Source organism: Myotis daubentonii, chromosome 1 (assembly GCF_963259705.1).
Source record: "Myotis daubentonii chromosome 1, mMyoDau2.1, whole genome shotgun sequence".
Lineage (NCBI taxonomy): Eukaryota > Metazoa > Chordata > Mammalia > Chiroptera > Vespertilionidae > Myotis > Myotis daubentonii.
In genome coordinates, this window is record NC_081840.1 from 226,547,229 (window position 1) to 226,561,501 (window position 14,273).

General features: G+C 41.8%; 1 protein-coding gene across 4 annotated transcripts in view; it reads right to left on the reverse strand.

The window, feature by feature from the left end:
* Nucleotides 1–14,273, reverse strand: part of C1QTNF7 (C1q and TNF related 7) — a 99,899-nt gene that overhangs the window by 14,278 nt on the left and 71,348 nt on the right. The window contains exon 1 of one of the 4 annotated variants that reach the window (XM_059675410.1): nt 7,068–7,200. The exons of the other annotated variants lie outside the window; for them this stretch is intronic. The gene's annotated coding sequence lies outside the window, so the exon portion shown is untranslated. Of the gene's footprint in view, nt 1–7,067; nt 7,201–14,273 lie in introns of those variants that run through there. 4 annotated transcript variants of the gene reach the window in all.

Consider the following 14,273-nt stretch of genomic DNA (forward strand, 5'->3'; position numbering starts at 1 on the left):
AAACAGTGTGCACATATGGTTTGGAACAGATCTGATTCTTAGAAATCTTATTAGTGAAAAACTGAAGCAACGTGTCCAAATATAGGCTCTGTATCCTTCACCAAATCTCCATGTTACCAGTGGGCCCTCCCTCCCAGACTCAAGGAGAACATCTTTGCCATGTTCTGTCTGCTTGACTGGTCACATGGCACAAATTCAAAATTAATGATCCTGTGGCTAAGCTGGGATTAAGGCATTTTCTGAAAAGCCTAGTAGATCTGATAAAAACACAGCCTTTTCAAATGCGCCTCAGATGAAAGAAATGAAAAGGGCCTTCTAACCACACCCCCTGCCACAATTAAAACAAGATGCAATAATTACATTGCTAGTTCTTCTTTCTTCTAAAAAACTGATCAGAGGAGGCTTTGGGAAGGGATTTGAAAAGATGCTTATACAATATAGTCATAAAAAGGCTCTCCATTAGACATCCGATGGGGGGATTCTGTAGTTCAGGCCAGGAGCTGCTTCTAAGAGGAACTTGACATTATCTGGAGAAAGTTGCTCTGGGCAATGGCATCTCAGACACTCTGATGAAGAGGCTGAAAACGCAAGTTAGGGGCCAGTCTGTGAAGACATGTGTGGTAAAGGTCTCAGTTATGGTGGATAGAGAAAGCAGACATTTTAGATGTACTTGAAAGATGTACTATTTCCAACAGCCAGGCCACAAGGTGCTCAAAGGAGGAGTGAATTAAAATAATGGAAACAAATGCATTTATAGAACAAATGGTTTGCTTTCACTGACAAGTCACTGGAATATTTTCTGGACAGTAGTCTAAATGCTGGAAGCATCCTCAGCTAGAAGTTTTGAAAGGCACTCAAAATGATTATCCATCAACAGTCCTCAAGAAAATTGAGGAACAATGGGTTGTGGTGCCTGATATGTGATGATGGTCTGGTTTTGAGTGGCCAGTCAAGTCTTGGAACTCAGTGCCTCAGGATGATAAAGGGGTGTGGATTATAATGGGAAATGACAGTGGCATTACCCTGTAATGGTTCTTTACTTCACTTAAAAGTCAAAAGTCTCATGGAAGATGATCTGCAATGCCCTCCTTGGCTGGGCACCAAACCTCCTTCTTCCCTGGATTCACCTTCTATTATTCTTCTTCCCACTTTCTCAGCTCTAGTCACATTGAATATCTTGGTGTTCCTCAAAGACACTAGGAATGTTCTGCCTTAGGGTCTATACACTATCCTTTCTCTCTGTCCAGAACTCTGTTCAGGCATGTCTCACTCTCTCATATCCTTCTTCCAGTTTTTGCTGAAACACCACCCTCTCATGAAAGCCAACTCTTACTACCTTATTGAACATTGAAACATGATACTCCCTGATCTTCCCTCATTTTGCTGATTTTTTTGTATGATATTTATTACCCTCTAACTCCCTAGATTATTCTTATCTCTATTGTTCTTTTTTATATTATACTAGAGGCCCACACTGGGGGTGGGGGGGGGGTGTCTTTCAGTCCAGCCTGCTTCCTTTCACAGTCTGGGAGCCCTCAGGGGAGGCAACCGGCCAATTAGGGGAAGGCACCGCCCCCATCACCCCGCTGCAGCTGCTGCCTCTGGCCTCCCTCTGTGGGATGCGACCAGGCTGATCAGGGGAAGGCATCAGCTGCCTGCCCTCCTTGACCCTTGCAGCCAATGCAGCTTTGTCCAGAAGGACATCCAGAAGACGCTTGGTCTATCTGGTCTAATTGGCATATTACTCTTTTATTAGTGTAGATATCTGTTTGCTTCTAGAATGTAAGCTCTGTGAGGGCAGGATCTTTGAGTCATTGATGTCTCCAACCATTTAGAACAGTGTTTGGCATAAACCTCAGCTCAGGCTGGGGGCAGAGGAGAAGACTAGAGGCCCAGTGCACTAAATTTGTGCACTCTGGGGGGGGGGTGTTCCCTCAGCCCAGCCTGCAAACTCTCACAGTCCAAGAGCCCTCAGAGGATGTCCAACTGATGGCTTAGGCCTGTGGGGAGCAGGCCTAAGCTGGTAGTCGGACATCCTTAGCACTGCCGTGAGCCCGGCTTCTGGCTGAGTGGCGTTCCCTCTGTGGGAGAGCACTGACTACCAGGGGGCCGCTCTTGTGTTGAGCATCAGTGTGCATCATAGAGACTGGTCAATCTGCCATTTGGTCAATTTGCATATTAGGATAGTGCAAAGAATATCTCTGTATATTTATATTTTTTGTACATGGTTTTTGACAGGGGCAGTTAAAAGCTTTTCCCAGTTTGCCTTTTTATTTTGTTTATGTCCTTTTAAAAATACTTTTTTTTCATGAAAACACATTTTTGAGGTTCAATTTATTGTGTTTAAAAGACTTTCTTTATTTCAAGATAACAAAGAGAATCCTCCCCTTTTCTCTCAGTTCTTTTATTGTTCCATTTGTTCACATTTAACATTTGACCCATCAGAATTTTTCTGACAAAATGTTTAAGATAGGGATCCAATTTTATATTTTGACAACTTGAAAATGAAATGTATTTTAATAAACACTGCCTTTATAATTATTCAAAGTGCATGTATACTTTTTTGGGGGATACTCTATATTAAATAATAATCCTTCACTCAATGCCCCACTGGTTTGTAATGAATTGGTTATTTTGGCTGGGAATGACCTATGTGTGTCATGGCTTTATAAATATTACAATATTTTTAAAAAGTTTTATTGAGATTTAATTTACACAGCATAAGATTAACCGACTTAAAGTATACAGCTCAGTGTACATCGCAGCCTAATTTTTGAACATTTTAAAGACCTCAGAAAGAATCCTTATACACATTAGCAGTCACTTCTCATACAAAATGCTTTGAAGGATTGTACTGAATTATGCAAATTTATAGAATATGTGCTAACATGTATTTTCCCCACCATTATGCTTCTTTGGAGTTAGAATTAAAGCTCTGGAGATATTGGTATTCTTGAGCAGATCTGTCCTTGATGTGAATTGTAAATGACCATCTATTCTATATTTCTGTAGGGATTACAAAATAACAAGTTTTTAGATTTCAAACACATACTGAAAAAAATTACTTTGTGGAACTGTAGATTTAAGAAACTTCATGTTGATGTGTGTTTTGAATCTGTAAGGCAGGAATGTAGTATACAGTATTTTGTAAGTATATTTTTAGTGATGGAATCCTTTATTCTTGCTAAACTAGCCATGGGAAAACACTTGGAGAAATACTGAATAATTCAGTGTAAAAATTGAACTTCTAGAAAATGTATGCACAGATTGAGACCCCTTTGTAAATAGTATTTTCCCCTTTATTTAAAAAATAAAACAAATCCATGCAGATACAGTCAACCCATATTTGACAAGGGAGCCACGAATACTCCATGGGAAAAGAGTAGTCTCTTTAGTAAATAGTGGCGGGCAAGCAATATTCACATGCAGAAGAATGAAATTGGACCACCACTAAAAGAGTAACTAGAAAGGGATTAAAAACTTAAATGTAAGACCCAAAACTGTAAAACCTATAGATGAAAACAGAAAAAAAAATCATTGAAATCAGTTTTGGCAACAATTTCTTTTTAATATGGCATGAGAAACAGCCACCAAAGCAAAAAAAAAAAAAAAAACAAGTGGGACTACAGCATACTAAAAGGTTCCTGCACAGCAAAAGACACAATCAACAAAATGAAAAAAATGAAAAGGGAACATACATAATGGGAGAAAATATTTGCAAACCATGTATCCGGCAGGGCATTAATATCCAAACTATATAAGGAACTCATATAACTCAATAGCAAAAAAACAACAACAAATAATCTGATGGAAAGTGGGCAAAAGATCTGAATAGACACCATCCCAAATTAGATATACAATCTGCCAACAAGCACATGAAAAGATGCTTAACATCACTAATTATCAGGGAAATGCAGATAAAAAACACAGTGTGATAGAACCTCACACCTATCAGAATGGGTATTATCAAAAAGAGGTAAGGAGTGTTGGTGAGGCTGTGGAGGCACGGAAACCCTTGTGCACTTGTGCGGCCACTATGGAAAACAGTATAACAACTCAAAAACAACTCAAAACATTAAAAATAGAACCACCACATGATCCAGCCATTCCACTTCTGGTTATATGTCCAAAGGAAATGAAAACAAAATATTGAAGAGATATCTGTACTTCCATGTTCATAGCAGCATTATTCACAATAGCCCAGATGTGGAAACAACCTAAGTGTCTATTGACAGATGAATGGATAAAGAAAATGTGGTGTATACATACAGAGGAATACTAGTCAGCCATAAAAAAAAGGAAATCCTGTCATCTGTGACAAAATGAACCTTGAAAGCATTATACTAAGTGAAATGAATCAGACAGAAAGACAAATACTGTATGATATCACTTATATGTGGAATCTAAAAAGTTGAACTCATAAACACAGAGAGTAAAATGGTGGTTTTCAGGGGCTGGAGAGTGGAAGGAAGGGGGAGATAGTGGTCAAATGGTCAAACTTCCAGTTATAAGATGAATCTGTTTTGGGGATCTAATGTACATAATGGTGTCTATAATTAACAATACTATAGTATATATTTGAAAATTACTAAGAGAGTAAATCTTAAATGTTGTCACTATATACACAAAATGATAATTAGGGGGGTGGATGAAAGTGTTAATTTGATTGTGGTAATCATTTCACAAGAACCAGGATTATAAATCCACACGTGAGTGTGTATCAAATCTTCACATTGTACCCCTTACACTTACACAATGTTATATGTCAGTTATATCTCAGTAAAACTGGGGAAAAAAAACCTGTAGTAGTGAGAAATGTACAGTGGTGCAGCTGCTATGCAAAACAGTATGACAATTCCTCCAAAAATTTCACACAGAATTACCGTAACATCCAGAAATTCCACTTCTGGGTGTTTACCCAAAAGAAGTGAAAACCGGGACTCAAAAAAGATATTTGAACACCCATGTTCACAGCAGCGTTATTCACAACAGCCAAAAGCTGAAGCAACCCAAGTGTCTATCAACAAGTGAATGGACAAACAAAACATGGTACATGCATGCAATGGGATATTTCTCCACCTTCAAAAGCAACAAAATTTCCACACAAACTACAACACGGAAGAATCTTTTTTAAATTGAATTTATTGAGGTGACACCAGTTAACAAAATTATACAGGTTTCAGGTGTACAGTTCTACAACACATCATCTGTACACTATATTGCGTGTTTGCCACCCCAAGACAAGTCTCTGTCCATCACCATTTATCCCCCTTATATCCTCTTCCACTGGCTCCTACTTCCCTTCTCCCCCCAGCAATCACCACATTTGTGTCCCTGTCCATTAGCTCTTTTTCTTCTTTTTCCCTTTTGGCTCAATCCCTTCAGCCACTCTCAGCTTCCCCCCACCATTCACCCCACGGCAGCTGTCAGCCTGCTCTATCTATGAGTCTGTCTCTATTTTGCAAAAGAATCTTGAAGACCTTATGCTAAGACAAATGTTGTATGTTCCTACCTACATGATGCAACTAGAACAGTCAAAACTGTAGAGACAGACAGTGGAATAGCAATTGCCAAGTGCTGAGGGGAGGAGGAAGAGAGGAGTTAGTGTTTAACGAGCACAGAGTGTTAGTTGGGGAAGATGGAAAGTTCTGGAGATGGATGGTGGTGTGATAGTTGCACAGTACTGTGATGTACTTAATACCACAGACCTGCATGCTTAAAATGGTAAATTTTATATTATGTAGACTTTACCTTAATTAAAAATAATAAAAAATATTGAAATGGAGAAAACATAGTGGTTTTCTTATTACTCTGCTAGGTGTTTTAGAGACAACATATTCATAACCCCACACAATTTTTATTTTACAAACAAGAACATTGAGACCGAGGGCTCAGGCCCACACAGCCATAAAAATGGCTCAGGCAGGACTCGAACCGAGCTCTTTTTGTTTCCAAACACTTGAGTTCTCCCCTATATCCTGTGAGGTGAACTGTAACATTGCTTCATGACAAAGGGCTGGACTTGATTATTAAGTCAGTTGAAAATGTGTTTTGCCTGGAAATCATTAGGAAGAGGATAGGTAACCAGGGCTGCCAAAAGGAGACATATCCTTGGCCTACAGGGGAGATTTCACAACAGCAGACTTTTCCTTCTCTAGCTGCATGAGGAGTGGCCCTGTGAGTGAGACAGGATGGGACCTTAGGTGTTCGTGACTTCTGTTCTATGGCTCCTCATCTCTTACTGTGAGACTCCAGTTTTCCTCCCCAGAACTGCTCCTTCCATTGGCCATGCATCACCTTCCCTTGTCCTATCACCAAGTCTCCTATAAGACCACACACCACACTGTTATGGATATTTTTGTTGTTGTTAATCTTCCCCCAAGGTTATTTTTTCCATTAATTTTTAGAGAGGGTGGAAAGGAAGGGGAGAGGCACAGAGAGAGAAACATCTATGTGAGAAAGACACATTGATTGGTTGCCTCTCGCATGCACCTCAACCAGGGCCAGGGAGGTATGTGCCCTTGACTGGGAATCAAACCTGAGACCCTTCAGTCCTCATGGCCAATGCTCTAACCACTGAGAAAACTGGCTATGGTTGTTATGGCTATTTACTTGCTTTTTCTCCACCAACACATAAACTCTGTATCACCAACATTTAAGACAAAGACTGGTCTATAATAGAGGCTCAACTAAAATTGAAAGAAGAAAAATATTAATTCATCAATATTTATTTTTATCTACAGCTTTGGCTGCCTTATGTAAAGTGCTATGATGGCACAGCAGTGATAAATATCGACGTTTGTCAAACATATTGTAATGTGAAGTCCATATCCTCTTCCCAAAGACCCTTTTGTGGTAGGTTGTACAGGGAGCGGATGTCCAGAGAAGTCAGGTAACTTCTTCATGGCAACCACACCAGTGTCAGACCAGAGATTTGAACCCAAGTCTTCAGTTTCATGGAGTCCTCTTAGGGAGCTATCTGCTTAATACACTCAAAAGCTACCATAATGATATGGGCATCATACCAACATTTGCCAAAATTCTCAAAGAAAGAGTAAACACCATACCTTGCTCTGGGATAGCGGGTTGCTCCAGGATTCTAAATCCACAAGAGACCGAGGATCTTTCATGAGAGCTCAGTGAGAAACTTGCTTTGGTACCAGAAAGAAAAACAGATCCAAGTTCTCAGAAATTTCCAAATAGTTGTGCTAAAAATAATGTTCTCCTTTAGTCCCAAAGTGTCGGAGGCCTTGGAAGTCATTCATCAAGTGAGGCACAAGCAGGGGTTGGTTAAAACTACGGTTTTGTTTTGACATAAACCTTATGAGCCTGCTTTTGTTGACAAAGTTTACAGGCGCCTCCATCTCTGTGTGGAATGGCCTCTTTTCCAGATTTGTTTACTTAATTTTTCCCCTCTTCATTTGTTTTCCACTGAGGGGATGTTTCAGGGGGAAAAAAATTACTCACTGACTGGAAATTAGTTGTTAACTTAGAAAAAAGAGCCACTTTCTATTTGAGAATTTTTAAGGTAGAGCGTTCAGATTCTGGACATGGGGTGGTGTCTCAGGGAACAACAAGGAGATTTGTCCCTGTTCTGATAAACATGTCAGAAAAATGGCCCCTCATTCTACATGCTGCAAAATGCAGCAGAGTTATGAGTAGGGCACTGATGTTTTCTTTGTTTTCTGGTAAATGTACAAATAATTGGGTATTCTTAGCAAACTAATATGTCTTTGTTCTTGTAGAGAACTGACAGTAACAACTCAATGGGCAGAATGGTTCTTCAGATCCTATGACCACTTGTCTTTGATGCAATCAATTTCTTTGTTTCCTTCTGATAGGTACTTATATCTCCTTAGCAACAGCACTATGTAATCCATGATGTCATTTATGGAAATGAAGTGACTGAAAAATCTTGTTTTCATCTTACTTTCTCCATCATTCTTCTCAAGCAACTGCAAACTCTAATAGTTAGGGAAGTGCACTCTGACCACGAATTTGACCAAGAAGCTCAGTGGACTTTGCATTCCCATAAGCTTCATTTTGCCTTTGCTATCCACCCTCCCATCCTGAGGAAACTGTCTTTTGAATTTGTTGGCCGTTCAAAATTTGAGTGCTATCATAGGGTGGTAAAAGCATAAACAAAGAAGTGGGGCACAGATTTTCACTAAATTAGCATAAGACCTTTTTTATTTCTTAATTAAATAAAATTGACATTGTAACATTGTATAAGTTGAAGCTATACAGAGTACCACCTTGAAAAAAATTTAGATATTGTAATATGATTGCCATTGTAGTGTTTTTACCACATTTCACAATTAGAGTACAATGTTATTATTTATATTCATTATACTGTGCATTAGGTCCCTATGGCTAATCACTACTCATTACAAGTTAGTACCCTTAAACACCATCCACCTTATCCTTGTGTCCTCATCCCATGGTAAGCTACAGAGTAGGACCTTAATCTCTGCTTTTTTTCCCCTCATTCTCAAAATAAAACTGGTGTTTTTTTTTTATTACTTCTAGGTTTCTTCACAATTCTTAATAGTCTCTAACAAAGTGCTTGTGCCAGATGGGATAGAATTTAAGAAAATGGTTTCAGCCACTTCTATGCATATAGTCACAGAAGTCTTCTGGAAGGAGATTTTTGTTATTGAGAGAAGTCACACCAATGGCTTTTCATGCTGTACATGAAAGGAGGAACTTGGGAGTGGCTCCATGAAGTTTCTTCCTCTCAGGTACCCTTGGCTAGAGAGGGGTTGAGATTATTTGCTTAAAGCATCTAGGACCTTTGGAAAGAAAGAAAGCAGGGTACAACTTTTTCTCTCCATGATGTAAATGTAGGGAAATTAGTAATAGATAGTAGGATTGGCCTGTTTCAAAGCCTACTGTGAAGTAAAACACTATAGAGCACAGGATGGAACTGACCAGGAGGTAAAGAGACCTAAAGGAATCTGGAATGGCCAGCTTGGGTACATATATGAATGAGGCTGAAACTAACTGCTTTCAGATCTTCTGCCATAGCAGATATCCTCTGCAGGATGTTTGAACACATGATGGTGAATTGAAAGTCATTACATTAGTAGTGGGGTAATAAGGGATTAATCCTGGGGTCATTGAGAGCATCCCCTAGCAATGGACAAGCATCTACTGGGTTGTGCATGAGTAGTGTCACCATTTGGTGGCAGCTAAAGCAACAGGGAGAGTAGGCAATGAACGGTTTTGCTTTCCACTTTCTACCTGAAGAGCCTCTACTGACCCCTGAAGTATGTTCAACCAGAGAGAGCCAGCATTTAAAGATCTGGGGCACACAGCAGTCATGGCAGCCAGGAGAGAACCATGAAAAGAGCACCTATTAAGTAAAAGTACTTTGGTCATGTTTTTCTAATTCTCCTACTCCTTGATCTGACTGTAGACATGCCTAAAGTGGAAGGATGGGTAGGATTGGGGGAAGATTGAAAAAGCATAGCATATCCTGAGCTAAAGAAGTACAAAGGAAACACGCTTTATATTAAATGTAAAATTGAAGTTTTGACTTATATTTATCTTTTTTAATATGTGAAAATAAGTCACACTTGATGGTTCATATAACTGAAAATGACCAGAAAGGTAAGAAATTTGCCTGAGATGTCATGAAAGGGCAGGCAAAAAGACCCAACAGAATTTGACTAGAAGAATTGATATGAGAAAAATGAGGTTGTTTCTTATTTATGTCCTATTAAGGACAGATGAGACACCATTTGGTAAATTCAGTAAACTCTGGAGAGTGTTCTAATCCTATCTAATAATAGACAAACATGGTAATTAACCATACCTCTAACACACTTCCCATTGGCTAATCAGGGCGATATGCAAATTAACTGCCAACCAAGATGGTGGCCGGCAGCAAGGCAGCTGAAGGGATCAGGAGGCTTGCTTGCTCCAGTGAAGGAGGAAGCCAAGGTTCCCTGCCTGCTGCCGCCCAGCTCTGGGCTGCACTCTAAGCAACTATGTTGCAATTATAGAAGCTAAACAATCCCCAGAAACCTGCTTTCAGCCAGCTGGGCCTCAGAGCTGGAGTTGCAACAGTGTTTCAATTATAGAAACTAAACAAAGCCCAGATACCTGCTTTCAGCAGCCAAGGTCTCAGAGTTGGAACTGAGCTTCAGAGCTAAAGCCGGCTCTCAGCTCCAGTGACAGCCATAGAAGGTAAATAAATCCCAGAATAAAAAAAAAAGAAAAAAAAGGAGAGGTTGGGAGCTTCAGTCACCCGCCAGTCTGAAAACAGCCCTCAGCCCCTCACCCAGACTGGCCAGGCACCCCAGTGGGGACCCCTACCCTAAAGGGGGTGTGACCAGCTGCAAACAGCCATCATCCCCTCATCCAGGCTGGCCAGGCACCCAAGCGGGACCCCCACCCTGATCCGGGACACCCTTCAGGGCAAACCAGCCAGCCCCCACCCGTGCACCAGGCCTCTAACCTATATAGTAAAAGGGTAATATGCAAACTGACCCTAACAGCAGAAGGACTGGGAATGACTGGTCACTATGACACACACTGACCACCAGGGGGCAGACGCTCAATGCAGGAGCTGCCCTCTGGTGGTCAGGGCACTCTCACATGGGAGGAGTTCTGCTCAGCCACAAGCCAGGCTGACAGCTACCAGTACAGTGGTGGTGGTGGGAGCCTCTCCTGCCTCCGCAGCAGCGCTAAGGATGTCCGACTGCAGTTTAGGCCTGCTCCCCACTGTTAAGTGGACATCCCCCGAGGGCTGCCGAGCTGCCAGAGGGATGTCTGATTGCCATCTTGGGCCCAATCCTCCGGGGAGCGGGCCTAAGCCAGCAGGTGGTCATCCCCTGAGGGGTCCCAGACTGCGAGAGGGTACAGGCCAGGCTGAGGGATCCCCCTCTGCCCCGAGTGCACAAATTTTTGTGCACCTAGTGTAAAATAAAGGGTGTTATGAGAGTGTTTAGTGGTGAGACTTAGTTGAGACTATGATTCAAGTTTGCCTAAAGAAAGGACATCTGACCTGAAATAGGAAAACAGGAATAGGCATTAACCAGGAAGAGGGGTGGGAAAACACCTTCAGGCTGAGGAAATGCCATATGCAAAGGCCCTTTGGTAGAACGATTTTGAAAGAAGGTCTTTCATTGAAAGGAGCAAAAGAGAACATGTGCCTGGAAGGAAGATGTGCCTGAACCAGGCAGGCAAGACTCTTCTGGCCATGGGAGGTTCTGATTTTGATCCTGTGGGTAGTAGTGATACCACTGCAATTAACTAACTTATTAACTAATTAACAGGAAAGGAGCAAAGGAAAGGCCAAATAATATAGGCAGAAAGCTGTAGTTTCACACTCCTCAGGTCTGTCCCTTGAAGATCCTGGGGGAAGAGACTGGACAAAGAAAGAACAGACACATGCCCAGAAGAGTCTAAATGATGTAAAGAGGGTGCTTGTCTGTCAGTCATACCTGGGAATAGGTCATTGTCCAGAATAGGCATAGCCACTGCAAGGGTGTGAAATAGGAGACACATAAGTTTCTAAACAAACGGAGTTCCCTTTCTTGGCCTTCTTGATCGCTGGGGACATTTGTTGCAGGAGGTGTACTAATGGATTACAACCAGCCTGGTACTCTGCTGGACTCAGCTTCAGCATGGAATGGAAATTCTGGACACTACCCCTTCGCTTTCAGCTCTGCTGTATCCAAGCTGCACCTTTTCTAGGACTGGCTTAAGTGAAACGGGCCTTTATAAACAGAGGAACATAACTGCACAAATAAAAATCACTCAGTCTCCCATGCCAGTCTAAGAAAATTCTTTTCCTCAAGTTATTGTAAGAACCCCATTCCCACTAACAACAGAGAGATTCCACCTGTGCAACTCTTCAATAACAGAAGGACCCCCTGAAAGGATGTGGGTGGGACATTGTGGGTCATATTGTCATCTCCCCCTCAACCCTAGTTTGCTTACAATAATGAAGATGATATAAGTAGAGGTGATACATGTTTCCACTTTCCTGGCTTTTCAAGGTGAGTTCAATAAGATATAAAGACTCAGTTTGGTTTCTGAACAGAATCTGCTTTCATTGTAGGGCAAGATGTGAGTCCTTATGAGAAAAGTAGTTGGTTTATTTTTTAAAAAAAGAAAATTCACCCATTCATCACATGAACAAATGTCATATTTCCCTATTATGTGCCAGATCCTGCCTAGGCCCTGGAGATAAGGAGTTCAAAGAGGAAGACAGTCTCCCCAGGCACCTGGGGCTCCCATGCCAGGGGGATTTTACATCCTTAGGGAAAGAGGAAACCTCAGAGGTCATCAGCCTGATTTTCCATTCTGTAGATGGGAAAACAGATTCCAGTGAGAATTATTTGCCCAAAGGCCACTTTTATACACAACACCATAATTAGATCTTGGGTCTCTTCTATTATTTCCAAGACTAGAGGCCCAGTGCATGAAAATTCATGCACTTCAGGGGGAGTTCCTCAGCCCGGCCAGGCCCCCTCTCACAGTCTGGGAGCCTTCAGGGGCAGGAGGCAACCAGGCGATCAGTGGAAGGCAACACCCCCATCACACCTCTGCTGCCGCCACTGCCAGCAGCGCAAGCCTTGGCTGGCCTGGGTTACCTGAGCCTTGGGCGGCCCTGGGCAGCTGGGCAGCCGACATCTGAGGCTTGCCTGCACCTTGGGACTACCCTGAGCGGCTGGGCAGCAGACATCCAAGGCTTGCCTGTGCCTCGGGCCGGCCCTAGGCAGCTGGGCAGCTGACATTTGAGCTTTCCTGTGCCCCGGGCATTGGCCGGGCAGTCGACATCCGAGGCTTACCTGCACCTTGGGCCGGCCTTGGGCAGCTGGGGGGCTGAGGGTGGGTCCGGCCACACCTTGTGCCTGCCACCCCCTTGGCTGGACTGATAGGACTGGGGGACTCCAGCGGGGCTGAGGGGACTGTGTGTGCCACCATCTTGTGGCTATGGGCACCACCATCTTTGTGACAGCGTGATGGTTAATTTGCATATTTCTTCTTTATTAGGTAGTATTCCTCTGCATAGCAGAGCCTCTCACAAGACCTTATTCCTAACTTCACATGGAGAAGACACATACACTATTGTTTTAAAGACAAAAATATCCATTATTGTGGATAATTGGGAATTAACAGTATAGTATTATATCAGATCATGATACTTGATCCTCATCTGTGTGCCCAAAACATCAGTTCTAACCTTGTAACTCATAAGAAAATTTTTAAAAATTACAAACATATTATAAACCTAACTGGTTTGGCTCAGTGGATAGAGTGTTGGCCTGTGGACTGAAGGGTCCCAGGTTCGATTCCGGTCAAGGGCATGTACCTTGGCTGTGGGCACATCCCCAGTTTGGGGTGTGCAGGAGGCAGCTGATTGATGTATCTCTCTTGTTGATGTTTCTAACTCTCTATCCCACTCCCTTCCTCTCTGTAAAAGATCAATAAAATATATTTAAAAAATTACAAACATATATGAAAATAGAGATCAAATGGATGTCTTGGTCCCATGAACCCACCACCCAGCTTAACAATAACCCATGGGGAATCCTATTTTATGAACACACCCATTCACTTGTCCTCCCTTTGCTCCCAAATCTCATACATGGCATCATTTATTCCATAACTATTTTGGGAAAACTTAGACATTTTTATAATCTTGGGTAATATAACAGATTGACACTATGCATCTCCATCAGCCCTTGAGGCCTTTTAACCAAAAATGAGCATACTTTAGATCACTAAAAGATGTCTTAAAAGCACTTTAACACACAAACTGCTATATTTTATACTAAATGTTTTAAATGTAATTTTATGTAGTTGTCAAGATTTTTCAGTGAAGTTTTCAGAGAGCAGGGGGAGTTCTCCAATGGCTTGTTACAAAAATTCCAAGAAGACTTGGATTCTGGGAAAGAAGATTACAGAGAGGTCTTTAATGTTGCCATGCATGAAGATGGGTGGGGCTGGGACCAGGTGTTCCAGTTGTTGGCTCTCACTGACAAAACCTGACATACCATCAAGATTCTTTAAGAAACACTAAACAAGTGGGGCTGTCTTTAAAATGTTAGGTAATCCTGGATTCTTGGAATTGGAAAGCTAACAGCAACATTTTCCTGAAAAATGTTTGGCATTGAGAGATAGCTTTATTTTGTGTGTGTGTGTGTGTGTGTGTGTGTGTGTTTGTGTGTGTGTGTGTGTGAGAGAGAGAGAGAGAGAGAGAGAGAGAGAGAGAGAGAGAGAGAGAGAGTTTTAAATTGAGATATAATTGACATAGA